We start from the raw sequence: 27,151 nt of genomic DNA on the forward strand, positions 1-27,151 counted from the left end.
CCAAATTGTCACACTAGCTGTGTATCTCTAACAAAGTTGACGTATGCCCTCACCTCGGTGCCGGTTAAAACGATTTCGCCCCCGGGTGGGCTCGAACCACCAACCTTTCGGTTAACAGCCGAACGCGCTAGCCGATTGCGCCACGGAGGCCTTGACTTTGGCTCCCTTGTGCTCTGTATATCAACGCAATTCGTATACCTTCTGCAGGAATCTCGCAGAATGGTAGCATTTGCTTACGCCTCTTCACATGGATAACGTGCATGCACACTGTAGCGAGGCTCGTAAACGAATGACATCGCCAAGCATGACATTATACTACAAAATGCATACAAACCAATGTTCTGCCTATGCATTCAGAAAACCTCTGAGGCCAGTAGAATACTTGTCATAGGTTGTAGAACATCCCTTTCATTCAGTGTACTGCCATGTGTTAGATGCTGCTCGAGATAGCTCCGCTCCTTGCAGGAAGGTTTAAAAAATGAATGCCTTCTGTGAGGTTCGAACTCACGACCCCTGGTTTACGAGACCAGTGCTCTACCACTGAGCTAAGAAGGCGGCAGCTTAGCGTTTGTGAGCTATCCCCAAATTGTTACTTCATCATACTGAATCTTGCAGCCCTCGACCAGATATCGGATTTGGCACACAGCTGCTGCTGGGGGTGTCCACATTGCCGTTTTCCAATTCTCTTGAATGTTTCGCCCTTACGATCGACGACGAGCGTCGGCCCACCAAAAGTTAGCGGTCTGCACAATCCTGACCTAGTGCACAGCTTGTGGGATAGCGTGGCTCGACTGCGAAATGCGCCTTTCGGCTCCTCTCTCTGGCTACAGTGCGCTGTTGTCCACAGTGGCACTGGCGTTGCCCATGGGGCTTCATGTAAGGCGACTGCACGTCGCTCGGCCAACAGCGGCCTACTGCAGACCGACACTTAAGACACACCAAATACAAATCGACATCGAGAGACAGGCCCTGTCATATGGCACTCGCGACGTATATGCTGAAATTGAATGTAAAGAATACGTCTTTTGTAGCGGGCGTCCCTCTACTGCAGTGTCACACATGACGAATAAAAAGGAAAACAGCAGAACGTCTGTGTAGGGCCATGTTTTTACCTACAGTGTCACTTGGCTGAATGTGTATAAGGCTCTGTGGCATCACTCAAACGCAGCCAAATTGTCACACTAGCTGTGTATCTCTAACAAAGTTGACGTATGCCCTCACCTCGGTGCCGGTTAAAACGATTTCGCCCCCGGGTGGGCTCGAACCACCAACCTTTCGGTTAACAGCCGAACGCGCTAGCCGATTGCGCCACGGAGGCCTTGACTTTGGCTCCCTTGTGCTCTGTATATCAACGCAATTCGTATACCTTCTGCAGGAATCTCGCAGAATGGTAGCATTTGCTTACGCCTCTTCACATGGATAACGTGCATGCACACTGTAGCGAGGCTCGTAAACGAATGACATCGCCAAGCATGACATTATACTACAAAATGCATACAAACCAATGTTCTGCCTATGCATTCAGAAAACCTCTGAGGCCAGTAGAATACTTGTCATAGGTTGTAGAACATCCCTTTCATTCAGTGTACTGCCATGTGTTAGATGCTGCTCGAGATAGCTCCGCTCCTTGCAGGAAGGTTTAAAAAATGAATGCCTTCTGTGAGGTTCGAACTCACGACTCGCTCGGCCAACAGCGGCCTACTGCAGACCGACACTTAAGACACACCAAATACAAATCGACATCGAGAGACAGGCCCTGTCATATGGCACTCGCGACGTATATGCTGAAATTGAATGTAAAGAATACGTCTTTTGTAGCGGGCGTCCCTCTACTGCAGTGTCACACATGACGAATAAAAAGGAAAACAGCAGAACGTCTGTGTAGGGCCATGTTTTTACCTACAGTGTCACTTGGCTGAATGTGTATAAGGCTCTGTGGCATCACTCAAACGCAGCCAAATTGTCACACTAGCTGTGTATCTCTAACAAAGTTGACGTATGCCCTCACCTCGGTGCCGGTTAAAACGATTTCGCCCCCGGGTGGGCTCGAACCACCAACCTTTCGGTTAACAGCCGAACGCGCTAGCCGATTGCGCCACGGAGGCCTTGACTTTGGCTCCCTTGTGCTCTGTATATCAACGCAATTCGTATACCTTCTGCAGGAATCTCGCAGAATGGTAGCATTTGCTTACGCCTCTTCACATGGATAACGTGCATGCACACTGTAGCGAGGCTCGTAAACGAATGACATCGCCAAGCATGACATTATACTACAAAATGCATACAAACCAATGTTCTGCCTATGCATTCAGAAAACCTCTGAGGCCAGTAGAATACTTGTCATAGGTTGTAGAACATCCCTTTCATTCAGTGTACTGCCATGTGTTAGATGCTGCTCGAGATAGCTCCGCTCCTTGCAGGAAGGTTTAAAAAATGAATGCCTTCTGTGAGGTTCGAACTCACGACCCCTGGTTTACGAGACCAGTGCTCAACCACTGAGCTAAGAAGGCGGCAGCTTAGCGTTTGTGAGCTATCCCCAAATTGTTACTTCATCATACTGAATCTTGCAGCCCTCGACCAGATATCGGATTTGGCACACAGCTGCTGCTGGGGGTGTCCACATTGCCGTTTTCCAAATCTCTTGAATGTTTCGCCCTTACGATCGACGACGAGCGTCGGCCCACCACAAGTTAGCGGTCTGCACAATCCTGACCTAGTGCACAGCTTGTGGGATAGCGTGGCTCGACTGCGAAATGCGCCTTTCGGCTCCTCTCTCTGGCTACAGTGCGCTGTTGTCCACAGTGGCACTGGCGTTGCCCATGGGGCTTCATGTAAGGCGACTGCACGTCGCTCGGCCAACAGCGGCCTACTGCAGACCGACACTTAAGACACACCAAATACAAATCGACATCGAGAGACAGGCCCTGTCATATGGCACTCGCGACGTATATGCTGAAATTGAATGTAAAGAATACGTCTTTTGTAGCGGGCGTCCCTCTACTGCAGTGTCACACATGACGAATAAAAAGGAAAACAGCAGAACGTCTGTGTAGGGCCATGTTTTTACCTACAGTGTCACTTGGCTGAATGTGTATAAGGCTCTGTGGCATCACTCAAACGCAGCCAAATTGTCACACTAGCTGTGTATCTCTAACAAAGTTGACGTATGCCCTCACCTCGGTGCCGGTTAAAACGATTTCGCCCCCGGGTGGGCTCGAACCACCAACCTTTCGGTTAACAGCCGAACGCGCTAGCCGATTGCGCCACGGAGGCCTTGACTTTGGCTCCCTTGTGCTCTGTATATCAACGCAATTCGTATACCTTCTGCAGGAATCTCGCAGAATGGTAGCATTTGCTTACGCCTCTTCACATGGATAACGTGCATGCACACTGTAGCGAGGCTCGTAAACGAATGACATCGCCAAGCATGACATTATACTACAAAATGCATACAAACCAATGTTCTGCCTATGCATTCAGAAAACCTCTGAGGCCAGTAGAATACTTGTCATAGGTTGTAGAACATCCCTTTCATTCAGTGTACTGCCATGTGTTAGATGCTGCTCGAGATAGCTCCGCTCCTTGCAGGAAGGTTTAAAAAATGAATGCCTTCTGTGAGGTTCGAACTCACGACTCGCTCGGCCAACAGCGGCCTACTGCAGACCGACACTTAAGACACACCAAATACAAATCGACATCGAGAGACAGGCCCTGTCATATGGCACTCGCGACGTATATGCTGAAATTGAATGTAAAGAATACGTCTTTTGTAGCGGGCGTCCCTCTACTGCAGTGTCACACATGACGAATAAAAAGGAAAACAGCAGAACGTCTGTGTAGGGCCATGTTTTTACCTACAGTGTCACTTGGCTGAATGTGTATAAGGCTCTGTGGCATCACTCAAACGCAGCCAAATTGTCACACTAGCTGTGTATCTCTAACAAAGTTGACGTATGCCCTCACCTCGGTGCCGGTTAAAACGATTTCGCCCCCGGGTGGGCTCGAACCACCAACCTTTCGGTTAACAGCCGAACGCGCTAGCCGATTGCGCCACGGAGGCCTTGACTTTGGCTCCCTTGTGCTCTGTATATCAACGCAATTCGTATACCTTCTGCAGGAATCTCGCAGAATGGTAGCATTTGCTTACGCCTCTTCACATGGATAACGTGCATGCACACTGTAGCGAGGCTCGTAAACGAATGACATCGCCAAGCATGACATTATACTACAAAATGCATACAAACCAATGTTCTGCCTATGCATTCAGAAAACCTCTGAGGCCAGTAGAATATTTGTCATAGGTTGTAGAACATCCCTTTCATTCAGTGTACTGCCATGTGTTAGATGCTGCTCGAGATAGCTCCGCTCCTTGCAGGAAGGTTTAAAAAATGAATGCCTTCTGTGAGGTTCGAACTCACGACCCCTGGTTTACGAGACCAGTGCTCAACCACTGAGCTAAGAAGGCGGCAGCTTAGCGTTTGTGAGCTATCCCCAAATTGTTACTTCATCATACTGAATCTTGCAGCCCTCGACCAGATATCGGATTTGGCACACAGCTGCTGCTGGGGGTGTCCACATTGCCGTTTTCCAAATCTCTTGAATGTTTCGCCCTTACGATCGACGACGAGCGTCGGCCCACCACAAGTTAGCGGTCTGCACAATCCTGACCTAGTGCACAGCTTGTGGGATAGCGTGGCTCGACTGCGAAATGCGCCTTTCGGCTCCTCTCTCTGGCTACAGTGCGCTGTTGTCCACAGTGGCACTGGCGTTGCCCATGGGGCTTCATGTAAGGCGACTGCACGTCGCTCGGCCAACAGCGGCCTACTGCAGACCGACACTTAAGACACACCAAATACAAATCGACATCGAGAGACAGGCCCTGTCATATGGCACTCGCGACGTATATGCTGAAATTGAATGTAAAGAATACGTCTTTTGTAGCGGGCGTCCCTCTACTGCAGTGTCACACATGACGAATAAAAAGGAAAACAGCAGAACGTCTGTGTAGGGCCATGTTTTTACCTACAGTGTCACTTGGCTGAATGTGTATAAGGCTCTGTGGCATCACTCAAACGCAGCCAAATTGTCACACTAGCTGTGTATCTCTAACAAAGTTGACGTATGCCCTCACCTCGGTGCCGGTTAAAACGATTTCGCCCCCGGGTGGGCTCGAACCACCAACCTTTCGGTTAACAGCCGAACGCGCTAGCCGATTGCGCCACGGAGGCCTTGACTTTGGCTCCCTTGTGCTCTGTATATCAACGCAATTCGTATACCTTCTGCAGGAATCTCGCAGAATGGTAGCATTTGCTTACGCCTCTTCACATGGATAACGTGCATGCACACTGTAGCGAGGCTCGTAAACGAATGACATCGCCAAGCATGACATTATACTACAAAATGCATACAAACCAATGTTCTGCCTATGCATTCAGAAAACCTCTGAGGCCAGTAGAATACTTGTCATAGGTTGTAGAACATCCCTTTCATTCAGTGTACTGCCATGTGTTAGATGCTGCTCGAGATAGCTCCGCTCCTTGCAGGAAGGTTTAAAAAATGAATGCCTTCTGTGAGGTTCGAACTCACGACCCCTGGTTTACGAGACCAGTGCTCAACCACTGAGCTAAGAAGGCGGCAGCTTAGCGTTTGTGAGCTATCCCCAAATTGTTACTTCATCATACTGAATCTTGCAGCCCTCGACCAGATATCGGATTTGGCACACAGCTGCTGCTGGGGGTGTCCACATTGCCGTTTTTGAAATCTCTTGAATGTTTCGCCCTTACGATCGACGACGAGCGTCGGCCCACCAAAAGTTAGCGGTCTGCACAATCCTGACCTAGTGCACAGCTTGTGGGATAGCGTGGCTCGACTGCGAAATGCGCCTTTCGGCTCCTCTCTCTGGCTACAGTGCGCTGTTGTCCACAGTGGCACTGGCGTTGCCCATGGGGCTTCATGTAAGGCGACTGCACGTCGCTCGGCCAACAGCGGCCTACTGCAGACCGACACTTAAGACACACCAAATACAAATCGACATCGAGAGACAGGCCCTGTCATATGGCACTCGCGACGTATATGCTGAAATTGAATGTAAAGAATACGTCTTTTGTAGCGGGCGTCCCTCTACTGCAGTGTCACACATGACGAATAAAAAGGAAAACAGCAGAACGTCTGTGTAGGGCCATGTTTTTACCTACAGTGTCACTTGGCTGAATGTGTATAAGGCTCTGTGGCATCACTCAAACGCAGCCAAATTGTCACACTAGCTGTGTATCTCTAACAAAGTTGACGTATGCCCTCACCTCGGTGCCGGTTAAAACGATTTCGCCCCCGGGTGGGCTCGAACCACCAACCTTTCGGTTAACAGCCGAACGCGCTAGCCGATTGCGCCACGGAGGCCTTGACTTTGGCTCCCTTGTGCTCTGTATATCAACGCAATTCGTATACCTTCTGCAGGAATCTCGCAGAATGGTAGCATTTGCTTACGCCTCTTCACATGGATAACGTGCATGCACACTGTAGCGAGGCTCGTAAACGAATGACATCGCCAAGCATGACATTATACTACAAAATGCATACAAACCAATGTTCTGCCTATGCATTCAGAAAACCTCTGAGGCCAGTAGAATACTTGTCATAGGTTGTAGAACATCCCTTTCATTCAGTGTACTGCCATGTGTTAGATGCTGCTCGAGATAGCTCCGCTCCTTGCAGGAAGGTTTAAAAAAATGAATGCCTTCTGTGAGGTTCGAACTCACGACCCCTGGTTTACGAGACCAGTGCTCTACCACTGAGCTAAGAAGGCGGCAGCTTAGCGTTTGTGAGCTATCCCCAAATTGTTACTTCATCATACTGAATCTTGCAGCCCTCGACCAGATATCGGATTTGGCACACAGCTGCTGCTGGGGGTGTCCACATTGCCGTTTTCCAAATCTCTTGAATGTTTCGCCCTTACGATCGACGACGAGCGTCGGCCCACCAAAAGTTAGCGGTCTGCACAATCCTGACCTAGTGCACAGCTTGTGGGATAGCGTGGCTCGACTGCGAAATGCGCCTTTCGGCTCCTCTCTCTGGCTACAGTGCGCTGTTGTCCACAGTGGCACTGGCGTTGCCCATGGGGCTTCATGTAAGGCGACTGCACGTCGCTCGGCCAACAGCGGCCTACTGCAGACCGACACTTAAGACACACCAAATACAAATCGACATCGAGAGACAGGCCCTGTCATATGGCACTCGCGACGTATATGCTGAAATTGAATGTAAAGAATACGTCTTTTGTAGCGGGCGTCCCTCTACTGCAGTGTCACACATGACGAATAAAAAGGAAAACAGCAGAACGTCTGTGTAGGGCCATGTTTTTACCTACAGTGTCACTTGGCTGAATGTGTATAAGGCTCTGTGGCATCACTCAAACGCAGCCAAATTGTCACACTAGCTGTGTATCTCTAACAAAGTTGACGTATGCCCTCACCTCGGTGCCGGTTAAAACGATTTCGCCCCCGGGTGGGCTCGAACCACCAACCTTTCGGTTAACAGCCGAACGCGCTAGCCGATTGCGCCACGGAGGCCTTGACTTTGGCTCCCTTGTGCTCTGTATATCAACGCAATTCGTATACCTTCTGCAGGAATCTCGCAGAATGGTAGCATTTGCTTACGCCTCTTCACATGGATAACGTGCATGCACACTGTAGCGAGGCTCGTAAACGAATGACATCGCCAAGCATGACATTATACTACAAAATGCATACAAACCAATGTTCTGCCTATGCATTCAGAAAACCTCTGAGGCCAGTAGAATACTTGTCATAGGTTGTAGAACATCCCTTTCATTCAGTGTACTGCCATGTGTTAGATGCTGCTCGAGATAGCTCCGCTCCTTGCAGGAAGGTTTAAAAAATGAATGCCTTCTGTGAGGTTCGAACTCACGACCCCTGGTTTACGAGACCAGTGCTCAACCACTGAGCTAAGAAGGCGGCAGCTTAGCGTTTGTGAGCTATCCCCAAATTGTTACTTCATCATACTGAATCTTGCAGCCCTCGACCAGATATCGGATTTGGCACACAGCTGCTGCTGGGGGTGTCCACATTGCCGTTTTCCAAATCTCTTGAATGTTTCGCCCTTACGATCGACGACGAGCGTCGGCCCACCAAAAGTTAGCGGTCTGCACAATCCTGACCTAGTGCACAGCTTGTGGGATAGCGTGGCTCGACTGCGAAATGCGCCTTTCGGCTCCTCTCTCTGGCTACAGTGCGCTGTTGTCCACAGTGGCACTGGCGTTGCCCATGGGGCTTCATGTAAGGCGACTGCACGTCGCTCGGCCAACAGCGGCCTACTGCAGACCGACACTTAAGACACACCAAATACAAATCGACATCGAGAGACAGGCCCTGTCATATGGCACTCGCGACGTATATGCTGAAATTGAATGTAAAGAATACGTCTTTTGTAGCGGGCGTCCCTCTACTGCAGTGTCACACATGACGAATAAAAAGGAAAACAGCAGAACGTCTGTGTAGGGCCATGTTTTTACCTACAGTGTCACTTGGCTGAATGTGTATAAGGCTCTGTGGCATCACTCAAACGCAGCCAAATTGTCACACTAGCTGTGTATCTCTAACAAAGTTGACGTATGCCCTCACCTCGGTGCCGGTTAAAACGATTTCGCCCCCGGGTGGGCTCGAACCACCAACCTTTCGGTTAACAGCCGAACGCGCTAGCCGATTGCGCCACGGAGGCCTTGACTTTGGCTCCCTTGTGCTCTGTATATCAACGCAATTCGTATACCTTCTGCAGGAATCTCGCAGAATGGTAGCATTTGCTTACGCCTCTTCACATGGATAACGTGCATGCACACTGTAGCGAGGCTCGTAAACGAATGACATCGCCAAGCATGACATTATACTACAAAATGCATACAAACCAATGTTCTGCCTATGCATTCAGAAAACCTCTGAGGCCAGTAGAATACTTGTCATAGGTTGTAGAACATCCCTTTCATTCAGTGTACTGCCATGTGTTAGATGCTGCTCGAGATAGCTCCGCTCCTTGCAGGAAGGTTTAAAAAATGAATGCCTTCTGTGAGGTTCGAACTCACGACCCCTGGTTTACGAGACCAGTGCTCAACCACTGAGCTAAGAAGGCGGCAGCTTAGCGTTTGTGAGCTATCCCCAAATTGTTACTTCATCATACTGAATCTTGCAGCCCTCGACCAGATATCGGATTTGGCACACAGCTGCTGCTGGGGGTGTCCACATTGCCGTTTTCCAAATCTCTTGAATGTTTCGCCCTTACGATCGACGACGAGCGTCGGCCCACCAAAAGTTAGCGGTCTGCACAATCCTGACCTAGTGCACAGCTTGTGGGATAGCGTGGCTCGACTGCGAAATGCGCCTTTCGGCTCCTCTCTCTGGCTACAGTGCGCTGTTGTCCACAGTGGCACTGGCGTTGCCCATGGGGCTTCATGTAAGGCGACTGCACGTCGCTCGGCCAACAGCGGCCTACTGCAGACCGACACTTAAGACACACCAAATACAAATCGACATCGAGAGACAGGCCCTGTCATATGGCACTCGCGACGTATATGCTGAAATTGAATGTAAAGAATACGTCTTTTGTAGCGGGCGTCCCTCTACTGCAGTGTCACACATGACGAATAAAAAGGAAAACAGCAGAACGTCTGTGTAGGGCCATGTTTTTACCTACAGTGTCACTTGGCTGAATGTGTATAAGGCTCTGTGGCATCACTCAAACGCAGCCAAATTGTCACACTAGCTGTGTATCTCTAACAAAGTTGACGTATGCCCTCACCTCGGTGCCGGTTAAAACGATTTCGCCCCCGGGTGGGCTCGAACCACCAACCTTTCGGTTAACAGCCGAACGCGCTAGCCGATTGCGCCACGGAGGCCTTGACTTTGGCTCCCTTGTGCTCTGTATATCAACGCAATTCGTATACCTTCTGCAGGAATCTCGCAGAATGGTAGCATTTGCTTACGCCTCTTCACATGGATAACGTGCATGCACACTGTAGCGAGGCTCGTAAACGAATGACATCGCCAAGCATGACATTATACTACAAAATGCATACAAACCAATGTTCTGCCTATGCATTCAGAAAACCTCTGAGGCCAGTAGAATACTTGTCATAGGTTGTAGAACATCCCTTTCATTCAGTGTACTGCCATGTGTTAGATGCTGCTCGAGATAGCTCCGCTCCTAGCAGGAAGGTTTAAAAAATGAATGCCTTCTGTGAGGTTCGAACTCACGACCCCTGGTTTACGAGACCAGTGCTCTACCACTGAGCTAAGAAGGCGGCAGCTTAGCGTTTGTGAGCTATCCCCAAATTGTTACTTCATCATACTGAATCTTGCAGCCCTCGACCAGATATCGGACTTGGCACACAGCTGCTGCTGGGGGTGTCCACATTGCCGTTTTCCAAATCTCTTGAATGTTTCGCCCTTACGATCGACGACGAGCGTCGGCCCACCAAAAGTTAGCGGTCTGCACAATCCTGACCTAGTGCACAGCTTGTGGGATAGCGTGGCTCGACTGCGAAATGCGCCTTTCGGCTCCTCTCTCTGGCTACAGTGCGCTGTTGTCCACAGTGGCACTGGCGTTGCCCATGGGGCTTCATGTAAGGCGACTGCACGTCGCTCGGCCAACAGCGGCCTACTGCAGACCGACACTTAAGACACACCAAATACAAATCGACATCGAGAGACAGGCCCTGTCATATGGCACTCGCGACGTATATGCTGAAATTGAATGTAAAGAATACGTCTTTTGTAGCGGGCGTCCCTCTACTGCAGTGTCACACATGACGAATAAAAAGGAAAACAGCAGAACGTCTGTGTAGGGCCATGTTTTTACCTACAGTGTCACTTGGCTGAATGTGTATAAGGCTCTGTGGCATCACTCAAACGCAGCCAAATTGTCACACTAGCTGTGTATCTCTAACAAAGTTGACGTATGCCCTCACCTCGGTGCCGGTTAAAACGATTTCGCCCCCGGGTGGGCTCGAACCACCAACCTTTCGGTTAACAGCCGAACGCGCTAGCCGATTGCGCCACGGAGGCCTTGACTTTGGCTCCCTTGTGCTCTGTATATCAACGCAATTCGTATACCTTCTGCAGGAATCTCGCAGAATGGTAGCATTTGCTTACGCCTCTTCACATGGATAACGTGCATGCACACTGTAGCGAGGCTCGTAAACGAATGACATCGCCAAGCATGACATTATACTACAAAATGCATACAAACCAATGTTCTGCCTATGCATTCAGAAAACCTCTGAGGCCAGTAGAATACTTGTCATAGGTTGTAGAACATCCCTTTCATTCAGTGTACTGCCATGTGTTAGATGCTGCTCGAGATAGCTCCGCTCCTTGCAGGAAGGTTTAAAAAATGAATGCCTTCTGTGAGGTTCGAACTCACGACCCCTGGTTTACGAGACCAGTGCTCTACCACTGAGCTAAGAAGGCGGCAGCTTAGCGTTTGTGAGCTATCCCCAAATTGTTACTTCATCATACTGAATCTTGCAGCCCTCGACCAGATATCGGATTTGGCACACAGCTGCTGCTGGGGGTGTCCACATTGCCGTTTTCCAAATCTCTTGAATGTTTCGCCCTTACGATCGACGACGAGCGTCGGCCCACCAAAAGTTAGCGGTCTGCACAATCCTGACCTAGTGCACAGCTTGTGGGATAGCGTGGCTCGACTGCGAAATGCGCCTTTCGGCTCCTCTCTCTGGCTACAGTGCGCTGTTGTCCACAGTGGCACTGGCGTTGCCCATGGGGCTTCATGTAAGGCGACTGCACGTCGCTCGGCCAACAGCGGCCTACTGCAGACCGACACTTAAGACACACCAAATACAAATCGACATCGAGAGACAGGCCCTGTCATATGGCACTCGCGACGTATATGCTGAAATTGAATGTAAAGAATACGTCTTTTGTAGCGGGCGTCCCTCTACTGCAGTGTCACACATGACGAATAAAAAGGAAAACAGCAGAACGTCTGTGTAGGGCCATGTTTTTACCTACAGTGTCACTTGGCTGAATGTGTATAAGGCTCTGTGGCATCACTCAAACGCAGCCAAATTGTCACACTAGCTGTGTATCTCTAACAAAGTTGACGTATGCCCTCACCTCGGTGCCGGTTAAAACGATTTCGCCCCCGGGTGGGCTCGAACCACCAACCTTTCGGTTAACAGCCGAACGCGCTAGCCGATTGCGCCACGGAGGCCTTGACTTTGGCTCCCTTGTGCTCTGTATATCAACGCAATTCGTATACCTTCTGCAGGAATCTCGCAGAATGGTAGCATTTGCTTACGCCTCTTCACATGGATAACGTGCATGCACACTGTAGCGAGGCTCGTAAACGAATGACATCGCCAAGCATGACATTATACTACAAAATGCATACAAACCAATGTTCTGCCTATGCATTCAGAAAACCTCTGAGGCCAGTAGAATACTTGTCATAGGTTGTAGAACATCCCTTTCATTCAGTGTACTGCCATGTGTTAGATGCTGCTCGAGATAGCTCCGCTCCTTGCAGGAAGGTTTAAAAAATGAATGCCTTCTGTGAGGTTCGAACTCACGACCCCTGGTTTACGAGACCAGTGCTCTACCACTGAGCTAAGAAGGCGGCAGCTTAGCGTTTGTGAGCTATCCCCAAATTGTTACTTCATCATACTGAATCTTGCAGCCCTCGACCAGATATCGGATTTGGCACACAGCTGCTGCTGGGGGTGTCCACATTGCCGTTTTCCAAATCTCTTGAATGTTTCGCCCTTACGATCGACGACGAGCGTCGGCCCACCAAAAGTTAGCGGTCTGCACAATCCTGACCTAGTGCACAGCTTGTGGGATAGCGTGGCTCGACTGCGAAATGCGCCTTTCGGCTCCTCTCTCTGGCTACAGTGCGCTGTTGTCCACAGTGGCACTGGCGTTGCCCATGGGGCTTCATGTAAGGCGACTGCACGTCGCTCGGCCAACAGCGGCCTACTGCAGACCGACACTTAAGACACACCAAATACAAATCGACATCGAGAGACAGGCCCTGTCATATGGCACTCGCGACGTATATGCTGAAATTGAATGTAAAGAATACGTCTTTTGTAGCGGGCGTCCCTCTACTGCAGTGTCACACATGACGAATAAAAAGGAAAACAGCAGAACGTCTGTGTAGGGCCATGTTTTTACCTACAGTGTCACTTGGCTGAATGTGTATAAGGCTCTGTGGCATCACTCAAACGCAGCCAAATTGTCACACTAGCTGTGTATCTCTAACAAAGTTGACGTATGCCCTCACCTCGGTGCCGGTTAAAACGATTTCGCCCCCGGGTGGGCTCGAACCACCAACCTTTCGGTTAACAGCCGAACGCGCTAGCCGATTGCGCCACGGAGGCCTTGACTTTGGCTCCCTTGTGCTCTGTATATCAACGCAATTCGTATACCTTCTGCAGGAATCTCGCAGAATGGTAGCATTTGCTTACGCCTCTTCACATGGATAACGTGCATGCACACTGTAGCGAGGCTCGTAAACGAATGACATCGCCAAGCATGACATTATACTACAAAATGCATACAAACCAATGTTCTGCCTATGCATTCAGAAAACCTCTGAGGCCAGTAGAATACTTGTCATAGGTTGTAGAACATCCCTTTCATTCAGTGTACTGCCATGTGTTAGATGCTGCTCGAGATAGCTCCGCTCCTTGCAGGAAGGTTTAAAAAATGAATGCCTTCTGTGAGGTTCGAACTCACGACCCCTGGTTTACGAGACCAGTGCTCTACCACTGAGCTAAGAAGGCGGCAGCTTAGCGTTTGTGAGCTATCCCCAAATTGTTACTTCATCATACTGAATCTTGCAGCCCTCGACCAGATATCGGATTTGGCACACAGCTGCTGCTGGGGGTGTCCACATTGCCGTTTTCCAAATCTCTTGAATGTTTCGCCCTTACGATCGACGACGAGCGTCGGCCCACCAAAAGTTAGCGGTCTGCACAATCCTGACCTAGTGCACAGCTTGTGGGATAGCGTGGCTCGACTGCGAAATGCGCCTTTCGGCTCCTCTCTCTGGCTACAGTGCGCTGTTGTCCACAGTGGCACTGGCGTTGCCCATGGGGCTTCATGTAAGGCGACTGCACGTCGCTCGGCCAACAGCGGCCTACTGCAGACCGACACTTAAGACACACCAAATACAAATCGACATCGAGAGACAGGCCCTGTCATATGGCACTCGCGACGTATATGCTGAAATTGAATGTAAAGAATACGTCTTTTGTAGCGGGCGTCCCTCTACTGCAGTGTCACACATGACGAATAAAAAGGAAAACAGCAGAACGTCTGTGTAGGGCCATGTTTTTACCTACAGTGTCACTTGGCTGAATGTGTATAAGGCTCTGTGGCATCACTCAAACGCAGCCAAATTGTCACACTAGCTGTGTATCTCTAACAAAGTTGACGTATGCCCTCACCTCGGTGCCGGTTAAAACGATTTCGCCCCCGGGTGGGCTCGAACCACCAACCTTTCGGTTAACAGCCGAACGCGCTAGCCGATTGCGCCACGGAGGCCTTGACTTTGGCTCCCTTGTGCTCTGTATATCAACGCAATTCGTATACCTTCTGCAGGAATCTCGCAGAATGGTAGCATTTGCTTACGCCTCTTCACATGGATAACGTGCATGCACACTGTAGCGAGGCTCGTAAACGAATGACATCGCCAAGCATGACATTATACTACAAAATGCATACAAACCAATGTTCTGCCTATGCATTCAGAAAACCTCTGAGGCCAGTAGAATACTTGTCATAGGTTGTAGAACATCCCTTTCATTCAGTGTACTGCCATGTGTTAGATGCTGCTCGAGATAGCTCCGCTCCTTGCAGGAAGGTTTAAAAAATGAATGCCTTCTGTGAGGTTCGAACTCACGACCCCTGGTTTACGAGACCAGTGCTCTACCACTGAGCTAAGAAGGCGGCAGCTTAGCGTTTGTGAGCTATCCCCAAATTGTTACTTCATCATACTGAATCTTGCAGCCCTCGACCAGATATCGGATTTGGCACACAGCTGCTGCTGGGGGTGTCCACATTGCCGTTTTCCAAATCTCTTGAATGTTTCGCCCTTACGATCGACGACGAGCGTCGGCCCACCAAAAGTTAGCGGTCTGCACAATCCTGACCTAGTGCACAGCTTGTGGGATAGCGTGGCTCGACTGCGAAATGCGCCTTTCGGCTCCTCTCTCTGGCTACAGTGCGCTGTTGTCCACAGTGGCACTGGCGTTGCCCATGGGGCTTCATGTAAGGCGACTGCACGTCGCTCGGCCAACAGCGGCCTACTGCAGACCGACACTTAAGACACACCAAATACAAATCGACATCGAGAGACAGGCCCTGTCATATGGCACTCGCGACGTATATGCTGAAATTGAATGTAAAGAATACGTCTTTTGTAGCGGGCGTCCCTCTACTGCAGTGTCACACATGACGAATAAAAAGGAAAACAGCAGAACGTCTGTGTAGGGCCATGTTTTTACCTACAGTGTCACTTGGCTGAATGTGTATAAGGCTCTGTGGCATCACTCAAACGCAGCCAAATTGTCACACTAGCTGTGTATCTCTAACAAAGTTGACGTATGCCCTCACCTCGGTGCCGGTTAAAACGATTTCGCCCCCGGGTGGGCTCGAACCACCAACCTTTCGGTTAACAGCCGAACGCGCTAGCCGATTGCGCCACGGAGGCCTTGACTTTGGCTCCCTTGTGCTCTGTATATCAACGCAATTCGTATACCTTCTGCAGGAATCTCGCAGAATGGTAGCATTTGCTTACGCCTCTTCACATGGATAACGTGCATGCACACTGTAGCGAGGCTCGTAAACGAATGACATCGCCAAGCATGACATTATACTACAAAATGCATACAAACCAATGTTCTGCCTATGCATTCAGAAAACCTCTGAGGCCAGTAGAATACTTGTCATAGGTTGTAGAACATCCCTTTCATTCAGTGTACTGCCATGTGTTAGATGCTGCTCGAGATAGCTCCGCTCCTTGCAGGAAGGTTTAAAAAATGAATGCCTTCTGTGAGGTTCGAACTCACGACCCCTGGTTTACGAGACCAGTGCTCTACCACTGAGCTAAGAAGGCGGCAGCTTAGCGTTTGTGAGCTATCCCCAAATTGTTACTTCATCATACTGAATCTTGCAGCCCTCGACCAGATATCGGATTTGGCACACAGCTGCTGCTGGGGGTGTCCACATTGCCGTTTTCCAAATCTCTTGAATGTTTCGCCCTTACGATCGACGACGAGCGTCGGCCCACCAAAAGTTAGCGGTCTGCACAATCCTGACCTAGTGCACAGCTTGTGGGATAGCGTGGCTCGACTGCGAAATGCGCCTTTCGGCTCCTCTCTCTGGCTACAGTGCGCTGTTGTCCACAGTGGCACTGGCGTTGCCCATGGGGCTTCATGTAAGGCGACTGCACGTCGCTCGGCCAACAGCGGCCTACTGCAGACCGACACTTAAGACACACCAAATACAAATCGACATCGAGAGACAGGCCCTGTCATATGGCACTCGCGACGTATATGCTGAAATTGAATGTAAAGAATACGTCTTTTGTAGCGGGCGTCCCTCTACTGCAGTGTCACACATGACGAATAAAAAGGAAAACAGCAGAACGTCTGTGTAGGGCCATGTTTTTACCTACAGTGTCACTTGGCTGAATGTGTATAAGGCTCTGTGGCATCACTCAAACGCAGCCAAATTGTCACACTAGCTGTGTATCTCTAACAAAGTTGACGTATGCCCTCACCTCGGTGCCGGTTAAAACGATTTCGCCCCCGGGTGGGCTCGAACCACCAACCTTTCGGTTAACAGCCGAACGCGCTAGCCGATTGCGCCACGGAGGCCTTGACTTTGGCTCCCTTGTGCTCTGTATATCAACGCAATTCGTATACCTTCTGCAGGAATCTCGCAGAATGGTAGCATTTGCTTACGCCTCTTCACATGGATAACGTGCATGCACACTGTAGCGAGGCTCGTAAACGAATGACATCGCCAAGCATGACATTATACTACAAAATGCATACAAACCAATGTTCTGCCTATGCATTCAGAAAACCTCTGAGGCCAGTAGAATACTTGTCATAGGTTGTAGAACATCCCTTTCATTCAGTGTACTGCCATGTGTTAGATGCTGCTCGAGATAGCTCCGCTCCTTGCAGGAAGGTTTAAAAAATGAATGCCTTCTGTGAGGTTCGAACTCACGACCCCTGGTTTACGAGACCAGTGCTCTACCACTGAGCTAAGAAGGCGGCAGCTTAGCGTTTGTGAGCTATCCCCAAATTGTTACTTCATCATACTGAATCTTGCAGCCCTCGACCAGATATCGGATTTGGCACACAGCTGCTGCTGGGGGTGTCCACATTGCCGTTTTCCAAATCTCTTGAATGTTTCGCCCTTACGATCGACGACGAGCGTCGGCCCACCAAAAGTTAGCGGTCTGCACAATCCTGACCTAGTGCACAGCTTGTGGGATAGCGTGGCTCGACTGCGAAATGCGCCTTTCGGCTCCTCTCTCTGGCTACAGTGCGCTGTTGTCCACAGTGGCACTGGCGTTGCCCATGGGGCTTCATGTAAGGCGACTGCACGTCGCTCGGCCAACAGCGGCCTACTGCAGACCGACACTTAAGACACACCAAATACAAATCGACATCGAGAGACAGGCCCTGTCATATGGCACTCGCGACGTATATGCTGAAATTGAATGTAAAGAATACGTCTTTTGTAGCGGGCGTCCCTCTACTGCAGTGTCACACATGACGAATAAAAAGGAAAACAGCAGAACGTCTGTGTAGGGCCATGTTTTTACCTACAGTGTCACTTGGCTGAATGTGTATAAGGCTCTGTGGCATCACTCAAACGCAGCCAAATTGTCACACTAGCTGTGTATCTCTAACAAAGTTGACGTATGCCCTCACCTCGGTGCCGGTTAAAACGATTTCGCCCCCGGGTGGGCTCGAACCACCAACCTTTCGGTTAACAGCCGAACGCGCTAGCCGATTGCGCCACGGAGGCCTTGACTTCGGCTCCCTTGTGCTCTGTATATCAACGCAATTCGTATACCTTCTGCAGGTAACTCGCAGAATGGTAGCATTTGCTTACGCCTCTTCACATGGATAACGTGCATGCACACTGTAGCGAGGCTCGTAAACGAATGACATCGCCAAGCATGACATTATACTACAAAATGCATACAAACGCGCTAGCCGATTGCGCCACGGAGGCCTTGACTTTGGCTCCCTTGTGCTCTGTATATCAACGCAATTCGTATACCTTCTGCAGGAATCTCGCAGAATGGTAGCATTTGCTTACGCCTCTTCACATGGATAACGTGCATGCACACTGTAGCGAGGCTCGTAAACGAATGACATCGCCAAGCATGACATTATACTACAAAATGCATACAAACCAATGTTCTGCCTATGCATTCAGAAAACCTCTGAGGCCAGTAGAATACTTGTCATAGGTTGTAGAACATCCCTTTCATTCAGTGTACTGCCATGTGTTAGATGCTGCTCGAGATAGCTCCGCTCCTTGCAGGAAGGTTTAAAAAATGAATGCCTTCTGTGAGGTTCGAACTCACGACCCCTGGTTTACGAGACCAGTGCTCTACCACTGAGCTAAGAAGGCGGCAGCTTAGCGTTTGTGAGCTATCCCCAAATTGTTACTTCATCATACTGAATCTTGCAGCCCTCGACCAGATATCGGATTTGGCACACAGCTGCTGCTGGGGGTGTCCACATTGCCGTTTTCCAAATCTCTTGAATGTTTCGCCCTTACGATCGACGACGAGCGTCGGCCCACCAAAAGTTAGCGGTCTGCACAATCCTGACCTAGTGCACAGCTTGTGGGATAGCGTGGCTCGACTGCGAAATGCGCCTTTCGGCTCCTCTCTCTGGCTACAGTGCGCTGTTGTCCACAGTGGCACTGGCGTTGCCCATGGGGCTTCATGTAAGGCGACTGCACGTCGCTCGGCCAACAGCGGCCTACTGCAGACCGACACTTAAGACACACCAAATACAAATCGACATCGAGAGACAGGCCCTGTCATATGGCACTCGCGACGTATATGCTGAAATTGAATGTAAAGAATACGTCTTTTGTAGCGGGCGTCCCTCTACTGCAGTGTCACACATGACGAATAAAAAGGAAAACAGCAGAACGTCTGTGTAGGGCCATGTTTTTACCTACAGTGTCACTTGGCTGAATGTGTATAAGGCTCCGTGGCATCACTCAAACGCAGCCAAATTGTCACACTAGCTGTGTATCTCTAACAAAGTTGACGTATGCCCTCACCTCGGTGCCGGTTAAAACGATTTCGCCCCCGGGTGGGCTCGAACCACCAACCTTTCGGTTAACAGCCGAACGCGCTAGCCGATTGCGCCACGGAGGCCTTGACCTTGGCTCCCTTGTGCTCTGTATATCAACGCAATTCGTATACCTTCTGCAGGAATCTCGCAGAATGGTAGCATTTGCTTACGCCTCTTCACATGGATAACGTGCATGCACACTGTAGCGAGGCTCGTAAACGAATGACATCGCCAAGCATGACATTATACTACAAAATGCATACAAACCAATGTTCTGCCTATGCATTCAGAAAACCTCTGAGGCCAGTAGAATACTTGTCATAGGTTGTAGAACATCCCATTCATTCAGTGTACTGCCATGTGTTAGATGCAGCTCGAGATAGCTCCGCTCCTTGCAGGAAGGTTTAAAAAACGAATGCCTTCTGTGAGGTTCGAACTCACGACCCCTGGTTTAGGAGACCAGTGCTCTACCACTGAGCTAAGAAGGCGGCAGCTTAGCGTTTGTGAGCTATCCCCAAATTGTTACTTCATCATACTGAATCTTGCAGCCCTCGACCAGATATCGGATTTGGCACACAGCTGCTGCTGGGGGTGTCCACATTGCCGTTTTCCAAATCTCTTGAATGTTTCGCCCTTACGATCGACGACGAGCGTCGGCCCACCAAAAGTTAGCGGTCTGCACAATCCTGACCTAGTGCACAGCTTGTGGGATAGCGTGGCTCGACTGCGAAATGCGCCTTTCGGCTCCTCTCTCTGGCTACAGTGCGCTGTTGTCCACAGTGGCACTGGCGTTGCCCATGGGGCTTCATGTAAGGCGACTGCACGTCGCTCGGCCAACAGCGGCCTACTGCAGACCGACACTTAAGACACACCAAATACAAATCGACATCGAGAGACAGGCCCTGTCATATGGCACTCGCGACGTATATGCTGAAATTGAATGTAAAGAATACGTCTTTTGTAGCGGGCGTCCCTCTACTGCAGTGTCACACATGACGAATAAAAAGGAAAACAGCAGAACGTCTGTGTAGGGCCATGTTTTTACCTACAGTGTCACTTGGCTGAATGTGTATAAGGCTCTGTGGCATCACTCAAACGCAGCCAAATTGTCACACTAGCTGTGTATCTCTAACAAAGTTGACGTATGCCCTCACCTCGGTGCCGGTTAAAACGATTTCGCCCCCGGGTGGGCTCGAACCACCAACCTTTCGGTTAACAGCCGAACGCGCTAGCCGATTGCGCCACGGAGGCCTTGACTTTGGCTCCCTTGTGCTCTGTATATCAACGCAATTCGTATACCTTCTGCAGGAATCTCGCAGAATGGTAGCATTTGCTTACGCCTCTTCACATGGATAACGTGCATGCACACTGTAGCGAGGCTCGTAAACGAATGACATCGCCAAGCATGACATTATACTACAAAATGCATACAAACCAATGTTCTGCCTATGCATTCAGAAAACCTCTGAGGCCAGTAGAATACTTGTCATAGGTTGTAGAACATCCCTTTCATTCAGTGTACTGCCATGTGTTAGATGCTGCTCGAGATAGCTCCGCTCCTTGCAGGAAGGTTTAAAAAATGAATGCCTTCTGTGAGGTTCGAACTCACGACCCCTGGTTTACGAGACCAGTGCTCTACCACTGAGCTAAGAAGGCGGCAGCTTAGCGTTTGTGAGCTATCCCCAAATTGTTACTTCATCATACTGAATCTTGCAGCCCTCGACCAGATATCGGATTTGGCACACAGCTGCTGCTGGGGGTGTCCACATTGCCGTTTTCCAAATCTCTTGAATGTTTCGCCCTTACGATCGACGACGAGCGTCGGCCCACCAAAAGTTAGCGGTCTGCACAATCCTGACCTAGTGCACAGCTTGTGGGATAGCGTGGCTCGACTGCGAAATGCGCCTTTCGGCTCCTCTCTCTGGCTACAGTGCGCTGTTGTCCACAGTGGCACTGGCGTTGCCCATGGGGCTTCATGTAAAGCGAGCGACTGCACGTCGCTCGGCCAACAGCGGCCTACTGCAGACCGACACTTAAGACACACCAAATACAAATCGACATCGAGAGACAGGCCCTGTCATATGGCACTCGCGACGTATATGCTGAAATTGAATGTAAAGAATACGTCTTTTGTAGCGGGCGTCCCTCTACTGCAGTGTCACACATGACGAATAAAAAGGAAAACAGCAGAACGTCTGTGTAGGGCCATGTTTTTACCTACAGTGTCACTTGGCTGAATGTGTATAAGGCTCTGTGGCATCACTCAAACGCAGCCAAATTGTCACACTAGCTGTGTATCTCTAACAAAGTTGACGTATGCCCTCACCTCGGTGCCGGTTAAAACGATTTCGCCCCCGGGTGGGCTCGAACCACCAACCTTTCGGTTAACAGCCGAACGCGCTAGCCGATTGCGCCACGGAGGCCTTGACTTTGGCTCCCTTGTGCTCTGTATATCAACGCAATTCGTATACCTTCTGCAGGAATCTCGCAGAATGGTAGCATTTGCTTACGCCTCTTCACATGGATAACGTGCATGCACACTGTAGCGAGGCTCGTAAACGAATGACATCGCCAAGCATGACATTATACTACAAAATGCATACAAACCAATGTTCTGCCTATGCATTCAGAAAACCTCTGAGGCCAGTAGAATACTTGTCATAGGTTGTAGAACATCCCTTTCATTCAGTGTACTGCCATGTGTTAGATGCTGCTCGAGATAGCTCCGCTCCTTGCAGGAAGGTTTAAAAAATGAATGCCTTCTGTGAGGTTCGAACTCACGACCCCTGGTTTACGAGACCAGTGCTCTACCACTGAGCTAAGAAGGCGGCAGCTTAGCGTTTGTGAGCTATCCCCAAATTGTTACTTCATCATACTGAATCTTGCAGCCCTCGACCAGATATCGGATTTGGCACACAGCTGCTGCTGGGGGTGTCCACATTGCCGTTTTCCAAATCTCTTGAATGTTTCGCCCTTACGATCGACGACGAGCGTCGGCCCACCAAAAGTTAGCGGTCTGCACAATCCTGACCTAGTGCACAGCTTGTGGGATAGCGTGGCTCGACTGCGAAATGCGCCTTTCGGCTCCTCTCTCTGGCTACAGTGCGCTGTTGTCCACAGTGGCACTGGCGTTGCCCATGGGGCTTCATGTAAGGCGACTGCACGTCGCTCGGCCAACAGCGGCCTACTGCAGACCGACACTTAAGACACACCAAATACAAATCGACATCGAGAGACAGGCCCTGTCATATGGCACTCGCGACGTATATGCTGAAATTGAATGTAAAGAATACGTCTTTTGTAGCGGGCGTCCCTCTACTGCAGTGTCACACATGACGAATAAAAAGGAAAACAGCAGAACGTCTGTGTAGGGCCATGTTTTTACCTACAGTGTCACTTGGCTGAATGTGTATAAGGCTCTGTGGCATCACTCAAACGCAGCCAAATTGTCACACTAGCTGTGTATCTCTAACAAAGTTGACGTATGCCCTCACCTCGGTGCCGGTTAAAACGATTTCGCCCCCGGGTGGGCTCGAACCACCAACCTTTCGGTTAACAGCCGAACGCGCTAGCCGATTGCGCCACGGAGGCCTTGACTTTGGCTCCCTTGTGCTCTGTATATCAACGCAATTCGTATACCTTCTGCAGGAATCTCGCAGAATGGTAGCATTTGCTTACGCCTCTTCACATGGATAACGTGCATGCACACTGTAGCGAGGCTCGTAAACGAATGACATCGCCAAGCATGACATTATACTACAAAATGCATACAAACCAATGTTCTGCCTATGCATTCAGAAAACCTCTGAGGCCAGTAGAATACTTGTCATAGGTTGTAGAACATCCCTTTCATTCAGTGTACTGCCATGTGTTAGATGCTGCTCGAGATAGCTCCGCTCCTTGCAGGAAGGTTTAAAAAATGAATGCCTTCTGTGAGGTTCGAACTCACGACCCCTGGTTTACGAGACCAGTGCTCTACCACTGAGCTAAGAAGGCGGCAGCTTAGCGTTTGTGAGCTATCCCCAAATTGTTACTTCATCATACTGAATCTTGCAGCCCTCGACCAGATATCGGATTTGGCACACAGCTGCTGCTGGGGGTGTCCACATTGCCGTTTTCCAAATCTCTTGAATGTTTCGCCCTTACGATCGACGACGAGCGTCGGCCCACCAAAAGTTAGCGGTCTGCACAATCCTGACCTAGTGCACAGCTTGTGGGATAGCGTGGCTCGACTGCGAAATGCGCCTTTCGGCTCCTCTCTCTGGCTACAGTGCGCTGTTGTCCACAGTGGCACTGGCGTTGCCCATGGGGCTTCATGTAAGGCGACTGCACGTCGCTCGGCCAACAGCGGCCTACTGCAGACCGACACTTAAGACACACCAAATACAAATCGACATCGAGAGACAGGCCCTGTCATATGGCACTCGCGACGTATATGCTGAAATTGAATGTAAAGAATACGTCTTTTGTAGCGGGCGTCCCTCTACTGCAGTGTCACACATGACGAATAAAAAGGAAAACAGCAGAACGTCTGTGTAGGGCCATGTTTTTACCTACAGTGTCACTTGGCTGAATGTGTATAAGGCTCCGTGGCATCACTCAAACGCAGCCAAATTGTCACACTAGCTGTGTATCTCTAACAAAGTTGACGTATGCCCTCACCTCGGTGCCGGTTAAAACGATTTCGCCCCCGGGTGGGCTCGAACCACCAACCTTTCGGTTAACAGCCGAACGCGCTAGCCGATTGCGCCACGGAGGCCTTGCCTTCGGCTCCCTTGTGCTCTGTATATCAACGCAATTCGTATACCTTCTGCAGGAATCTCGCAGAATGGTAGCATTTGCTTACGCCTCTTCACATGGATAACGTGCATGCACACTGTAGCGAGGCTCGTAAACGAATGACATCGCCAAGCATGACATTATACTACAAAATGCATACAAACGCGCTAGCCGATTGCGCCACGGAGGCCTTGACTTTGGCTCCCTTGTGCTCTGTATATCAACGCAATTCGTATACCTTCTGCAGGAATCTCGCAGAATGGTAGCATTTGCTTACGCCTCTTCACATGGATAACGTGCATGCACACTGTAGCGAGGCTCGTAAACGAATGACATCGCCAAGCATGACATTATACTACAAAATGCATACAAACCAATGTTCTGCCTATGCATTCAGAAAACCTCTGAGGCCAGTAGAATACTTGTCATAGGTTGTAGAACATCCCTTTCATTCAGTGTACTGCCATGTGTTAGATGCTGCTCGAGATAGCTCCGCTCCTTGCAGGAAGGTTTAAAAAATGAATGCCTTCTGTGAGGTTCGAACTCACGACCCCTGGTTTACGAGACCAGTGCTCTACCACTGAGCTAAGAAGGCGGCAGCTTAGCGTTTGTGAGCTATCCCCAAATTGTTACTTCATCATACTGAATCTTGCAGCCCTCGACCAGATATCGGATTTGGCACACAGCTGCTGCTGGGGGTGTCCACATTGCCGTTTTCCAAATCTCTTGAATGTTTCGCCCTTACGATCGACGACGAGCGTCGGCCCACCAAAAGTTAGCGGTCTGCACAATCCTGACCTAGTGCACAGCTTGTGGGATAGCGTGGCTCGACTGCGAAATGCGCCTTTCGGCTCCTCTCTCTGGCTACAGTGCGCTGTTGTCCACAGTGGCACTGGCGTTGCCCATGATGCTTCATGTAAGGCGACTGCACGTCGCTCGGCCAACAGCGGCCTACTGCAGACCGACACTTAAGACACACCAAATACAAATCGACATCGAGAGACAGGCCCTGTCATATGGCACTCGCGACGTATATGCTGAAATTGAATGTAAAGAATACGTCTTTTGTAGCGGGCGTCCCTCTACTGCAGTGTCACACATGACGAATAAAAAGGAAAACAGCAGAACGTCTGTGTAGGGCCATGTTTTTACCTACAGTGTCACTTGGCTGAATGTGTATAAGGCTCTGTGGCATCACTCAAACGCAGCCAAATTGTCACACTAGCTGTGTATCTCTAACAAAGTTGACGTATGCCCTCACCTCGGTGCCGGTTAAAACGATTTCGCCCCCGGGTGGGCTCGAACCACCAACCTTTCGGTTAACAGCCGAACGCGCTAGCCGATTGCGCCACGGAGGCCTTGACTTTGGCTCCCTTGTGCTCTGTATATCAACGCAATTCGTATACCTTCTGCAGGAATCTCGCAGAATGGTAGCATTTGCTTACGCCTCTTCACATGGATAACGTGCATGCACACTGTAGCGAGGCTCGTAAACGAATGACATCGCCAAGCATGACATTATACTACAAAATGCATACAAACCAATGTTCTGCCTATGCATTCAGAAAACCTCTGAGGCCAGTAGAATACTTGTCATAGGTTGTAGAACATCCCTTTCATTCAGTGTACTGCCATGTGTTAGATGCTGCTCGAGATAGCTCCGCTCCTTGCAGGAAGGTTTAAAAAATGAATGCCTTCTGTGAGGTTCGAACTCACGACCCCTGGTTTACGAGACCAGTGCTCTACCACTGAGCTAAGAAGGCGGCAGCTTAGCGTTTGTGAGCTATCCCCAAATTGTTACTTCATCATACTGAATCTTGCAGCCCTCGACCAGATATCGGATTTGGCACACAGCTGCTGCTGGGGGTGTCCACATTGCCGTTTTCCAAATCTCTTGAATGTTTCGCCCTTACGATCGACGACGAGCGTCGGCCCACCAAAAGTTAGCGGTCTGCACAATCCTGACCTAGTGCACAGCTTGTGGGATAGCGTGGCTCGACTGCGAAATGCGCCTTTCGGCTCCTCTCTCTGGCTACAGTGCGCTGTTGTCCACAGTGGCACTGGCGTTGCCCATGGGGCTTCATGTAAGGCGACTGCACGTCGCTCGGCCAACAGCGGCCTACTGCAGACCGACACTTAAGACACACCAAATACAAATCGACATCGAGAGACAGGCCCTGTCATATGGCACTCGCGACGTATATGCTGAAATTGAATGTAAAGAATACGTCTTTTGTAGCGGGCGTCCCTCTACTGCAGTGTCACACATGACGAATAAAAAGGAAAACAGCAGAACGTCTGTGTAGGGCCATGTTTTTACCTACAGTGTCACTTGGCTGAATGTGTATAAGGCTCTGTGGCATCACTCAAACGCAGCCAAATTGTCACACTAGCTGTGTATCTCTAACAAAGTTGACGTATGCCCTCACCTCGGTGCCGGTTAAAACGATTTCGCCCCCGGGTGGGCTCGAACCACCAACCTTTCGGTTAACAGCCGAACGCGCTAGCCGATTGCGCCACGGAGGCCTTGACTTTGGCTCCCTTGTGCTCTGTATATCAACGCAATTCGTATACCTTCTGCAGGAATCTCGCAGAATGGTAGCATTTGCTTACGCCTCTTCACATGGATAACGTGCATGCACACTGTAGCGAGGCTCGTAAACGAATGACATCGCCAAGCATGACATTATACTACAAAATGCATACAAACCAATGTTCTGCCTATGCATTCAGAAAACCTCTGAGGCCAGTAGAATACTTGTCATAGGTTGTAGAACATCCCTTTCATTCAGTGTACTGCCATGTGTTAGATGCTGCTCGAGATAGCTCCGCTCCTTGCAGGAAGGTTTAAAAAATGAATGCCTTCTGTGAGGTTCGAACTCACGACCCCTGGTTTACGAGACCAGTGCTCTACCACTGAGCTAAGAAGGTGGCAGCTTAGCGTTTGTGAGCTATCCCCAAATTGTTACTTCATCATACTGAATCTTGCAGCCCTCGACC

General features: G+C 49.9%; 46 non-coding genes across 46 annotated transcripts; all 46 read right to left on the reverse strand.

The window, feature by feature from the left end:
* Positions 1 to 76: 76 nt before the first annotated feature.
* Positions 77 to 150, reverse strand: Trnan-guu. The gene has a single exon. It is a non-coding gene; the product is annotated as a tRNA-Asn (tRNA).
* A 333-nt stretch (positions 151 to 483) lies between these two features.
* On the reverse strand, positions 484 to 555 carry Trnat-cgu. The gene has a single exon. It is a non-coding gene; the product is annotated as a tRNA-Thr (tRNA).
* Positions 556 to 1,244: 689 nt separating this feature from the next.
* Positions 1,245 to 1,318, reverse strand: Trnan-guu. Its single transcript has one exon. It is a non-coding gene; the product is annotated as a tRNA-Asn (tRNA).
* A 713-nt stretch (positions 1,319 to 2,031) lies between these two features.
* Trnan-guu lies at positions 2,032 to 2,105 on the reverse strand. The gene has a single exon. It is a non-coding gene; the product is annotated as a tRNA-Asn (tRNA).
* Positions 2,106 to 2,438: 333 nt separating this feature from the next.
* On the reverse strand, positions 2,439 to 2,510 carry Trnat-cgu. The gene has a single exon. It is a non-coding gene; the product is annotated as a tRNA-Thr (tRNA).
* Positions 2,511 to 3,199: 689 nt separating this feature from the next.
* On the reverse strand, positions 3,200 to 3,273 carry Trnan-guu. Its single transcript has one exon. It is a non-coding gene; the product is annotated as a tRNA-Asn (tRNA).
* Positions 3,274 to 3,986: 713 nt separating this feature from the next.
* Trnan-guu lies at positions 3,987 to 4,060 on the reverse strand. The gene has a single exon. It is a non-coding gene; the product is annotated as a tRNA-Asn (tRNA).
* A 333-nt stretch (positions 4,061 to 4,393) lies between these two features.
* Trnat-cgu lies at positions 4,394 to 4,465 on the reverse strand. Its single transcript has one exon. It is a non-coding gene; the product is annotated as a tRNA-Thr (tRNA).
* A 689-nt stretch (positions 4,466 to 5,154) lies between these two features.
* Positions 5,155 to 5,228, reverse strand: Trnan-guu. The gene has a single exon. It is a non-coding gene; the product is annotated as a tRNA-Asn (tRNA).
* Positions 5,229 to 5,561: 333 nt separating this feature from the next.
* Trnat-cgu lies at positions 5,562 to 5,633 on the reverse strand. Its single transcript has one exon. It is a non-coding gene; the product is annotated as a tRNA-Thr (tRNA).
* A 689-nt stretch (positions 5,634 to 6,322) lies between these two features.
* Trnan-guu lies at positions 6,323 to 6,396 on the reverse strand. The gene has a single exon. It is a non-coding gene; the product is annotated as a tRNA-Asn (tRNA).
* Positions 6,397 to 6,730: 334 nt separating this feature from the next.
* Positions 6,731 to 6,802, reverse strand: Trnat-cgu. Its single transcript has one exon. It is a non-coding gene; the product is annotated as a tRNA-Thr (tRNA).
* Positions 6,803 to 7,491: 689 nt separating this feature from the next.
* Positions 7,492 to 7,565, reverse strand: Trnan-guu. The gene has a single exon. It is a non-coding gene; the product is annotated as a tRNA-Asn (tRNA).
* Positions 7,566 to 7,898: 333 nt separating this feature from the next.
* Trnat-cgu lies at positions 7,899 to 7,970 on the reverse strand. The gene has a single exon. It is a non-coding gene; the product is annotated as a tRNA-Thr (tRNA).
* A 689-nt stretch (positions 7,971 to 8,659) lies between these two features.
* Trnan-guu lies at positions 8,660 to 8,733 on the reverse strand. Its single transcript has one exon. It is a non-coding gene; the product is annotated as a tRNA-Asn (tRNA).
* A 333-nt stretch (positions 8,734 to 9,066) lies between these two features.
* On the reverse strand, positions 9,067 to 9,138 carry Trnat-cgu. Its single transcript has one exon. It is a non-coding gene; the product is annotated as a tRNA-Thr (tRNA).
* Positions 9,139 to 9,827: 689 nt separating this feature from the next.
* Trnan-guu lies at positions 9,828 to 9,901 on the reverse strand. The gene has a single exon. It is a non-coding gene; the product is annotated as a tRNA-Asn (tRNA).
* A 333-nt stretch (positions 9,902 to 10,234) lies between these two features.
* Positions 10,235 to 10,306, reverse strand: Trnat-cgu. Its single transcript has one exon. It is a non-coding gene; the product is annotated as a tRNA-Thr (tRNA).
* A 689-nt stretch (positions 10,307 to 10,995) lies between these two features.
* Trnan-guu lies at positions 10,996 to 11,069 on the reverse strand. The gene has a single exon. It is a non-coding gene; the product is annotated as a tRNA-Asn (tRNA).
* A 333-nt stretch (positions 11,070 to 11,402) lies between these two features.
* On the reverse strand, positions 11,403 to 11,474 carry Trnat-cgu. The gene has a single exon. It is a non-coding gene; the product is annotated as a tRNA-Thr (tRNA).
* A 689-nt stretch (positions 11,475 to 12,163) lies between these two features.
* Positions 12,164 to 12,237, reverse strand: Trnan-guu. The gene has a single exon. It is a non-coding gene; the product is annotated as a tRNA-Asn (tRNA).
* A 333-nt stretch (positions 12,238 to 12,570) lies between these two features.
* Trnat-cgu lies at positions 12,571 to 12,642 on the reverse strand. Its single transcript has one exon. It is a non-coding gene; the product is annotated as a tRNA-Thr (tRNA).
* Positions 12,643 to 13,331: 689 nt separating this feature from the next.
* Positions 13,332 to 13,405, reverse strand: Trnan-guu. Its single transcript has one exon. It is a non-coding gene; the product is annotated as a tRNA-Asn (tRNA).
* A 333-nt stretch (positions 13,406 to 13,738) lies between these two features.
* Positions 13,739 to 13,810, reverse strand: Trnat-cgu. The gene has a single exon. It is a non-coding gene; the product is annotated as a tRNA-Thr (tRNA).
* A 689-nt stretch (positions 13,811 to 14,499) lies between these two features.
* On the reverse strand, positions 14,500 to 14,573 carry Trnan-guu. The gene has a single exon. It is a non-coding gene; the product is annotated as a tRNA-Asn (tRNA).
* Positions 14,574 to 14,906: 333 nt separating this feature from the next.
* On the reverse strand, positions 14,907 to 14,978 carry Trnat-cgu. Its single transcript has one exon. It is a non-coding gene; the product is annotated as a tRNA-Thr (tRNA).
* A 689-nt stretch (positions 14,979 to 15,667) lies between these two features.
* On the reverse strand, positions 15,668 to 15,741 carry Trnan-guu. Its single transcript has one exon. It is a non-coding gene; the product is annotated as a tRNA-Asn (tRNA).
* A 333-nt stretch (positions 15,742 to 16,074) lies between these two features.
* Positions 16,075 to 16,146, reverse strand: Trnat-cgu. Its single transcript has one exon. It is a non-coding gene; the product is annotated as a tRNA-Thr (tRNA).
* A 689-nt stretch (positions 16,147 to 16,835) lies between these two features.
* Positions 16,836 to 16,909, reverse strand: Trnan-guu. The gene has a single exon. It is a non-coding gene; the product is annotated as a tRNA-Asn (tRNA).
* Positions 16,910 to 17,242: 333 nt separating this feature from the next.
* Trnat-cgu lies at positions 17,243 to 17,314 on the reverse strand. The gene has a single exon. It is a non-coding gene; the product is annotated as a tRNA-Thr (tRNA).
* A 689-nt stretch (positions 17,315 to 18,003) lies between these two features.
* Positions 18,004 to 18,077, reverse strand: Trnan-guu. Its single transcript has one exon. It is a non-coding gene; the product is annotated as a tRNA-Asn (tRNA).
* A 543-nt stretch (positions 18,078 to 18,620) lies between these two features.
* Positions 18,621 to 18,692, reverse strand: Trnat-cgu. Its single transcript has one exon. It is a non-coding gene; the product is annotated as a tRNA-Thr (tRNA).
* Positions 18,693 to 19,381: 689 nt separating this feature from the next.
* On the reverse strand, positions 19,382 to 19,455 carry Trnan-guu. The gene has a single exon. It is a non-coding gene; the product is annotated as a tRNA-Asn (tRNA).
* A 333-nt stretch (positions 19,456 to 19,788) lies between these two features.
* On the reverse strand, positions 19,789 to 19,860 carry Trnar-ccu. The gene has a single exon. It is a non-coding gene; the product is annotated as a tRNA-Arg (tRNA).
* A 689-nt stretch (positions 19,861 to 20,549) lies between these two features.
* On the reverse strand, positions 20,550 to 20,623 carry Trnan-guu. Its single transcript has one exon. It is a non-coding gene; the product is annotated as a tRNA-Asn (tRNA).
* Positions 20,624 to 20,956: 333 nt separating this feature from the next.
* On the reverse strand, positions 20,957 to 21,028 carry Trnat-cgu. The gene has a single exon. It is a non-coding gene; the product is annotated as a tRNA-Thr (tRNA).
* A 693-nt stretch (positions 21,029 to 21,721) lies between these two features.
* Trnan-guu lies at positions 21,722 to 21,795 on the reverse strand. The gene has a single exon. It is a non-coding gene; the product is annotated as a tRNA-Asn (tRNA).
* Positions 21,796 to 22,128: 333 nt separating this feature from the next.
* On the reverse strand, positions 22,129 to 22,200 carry Trnat-cgu. The gene has a single exon. It is a non-coding gene; the product is annotated as a tRNA-Thr (tRNA).
* A 689-nt stretch (positions 22,201 to 22,889) lies between these two features.
* Positions 22,890 to 22,963, reverse strand: Trnan-guu. The gene has a single exon. It is a non-coding gene; the product is annotated as a tRNA-Asn (tRNA).
* Positions 22,964 to 23,296: 333 nt separating this feature from the next.
* Trnat-cgu lies at positions 23,297 to 23,368 on the reverse strand. The gene has a single exon. It is a non-coding gene; the product is annotated as a tRNA-Thr (tRNA).
* A 689-nt stretch (positions 23,369 to 24,057) lies between these two features.
* Trnan-guu lies at positions 24,058 to 24,131 on the reverse strand. Its single transcript has one exon. It is a non-coding gene; the product is annotated as a tRNA-Asn (tRNA).
* Positions 24,132 to 24,674: 543 nt separating this feature from the next.
* On the reverse strand, positions 24,675 to 24,746 carry Trnat-cgu. The gene has a single exon. It is a non-coding gene; the product is annotated as a tRNA-Thr (tRNA).
* A 689-nt stretch (positions 24,747 to 25,435) lies between these two features.
* Positions 25,436 to 25,509, reverse strand: Trnan-guu. Its single transcript has one exon. It is a non-coding gene; the product is annotated as a tRNA-Asn (tRNA).
* A 333-nt stretch (positions 25,510 to 25,842) lies between these two features.
* On the reverse strand, positions 25,843 to 25,914 carry Trnat-cgu. Its single transcript has one exon. It is a non-coding gene; the product is annotated as a tRNA-Thr (tRNA).
* A 689-nt stretch (positions 25,915 to 26,603) lies between these two features.
* Positions 26,604 to 26,677, reverse strand: Trnan-guu. The gene has a single exon. It is a non-coding gene; the product is annotated as a tRNA-Asn (tRNA).
* Positions 26,678 to 27,010: 333 nt separating this feature from the next.
* On the reverse strand, positions 27,011 to 27,082 carry Trnat-cgu. Its single transcript has one exon. It is a non-coding gene; the product is annotated as a tRNA-Thr (tRNA).
* Positions 27,083 to 27,151: the final 69 nt, after the last annotated feature.

This window comes from Schistocerca americana, chromosome 5 (genome assembly GCF_021461395.2).
Source record: "Schistocerca americana isolate TAMUIC-IGC-003095 chromosome 5, iqSchAmer2.1, whole genome shotgun sequence".
NCBI classification, from domain to species: domain Eukaryota; kingdom Metazoa; phylum Arthropoda; class Insecta; order Orthoptera; family Acrididae; genus Schistocerca; species Schistocerca americana.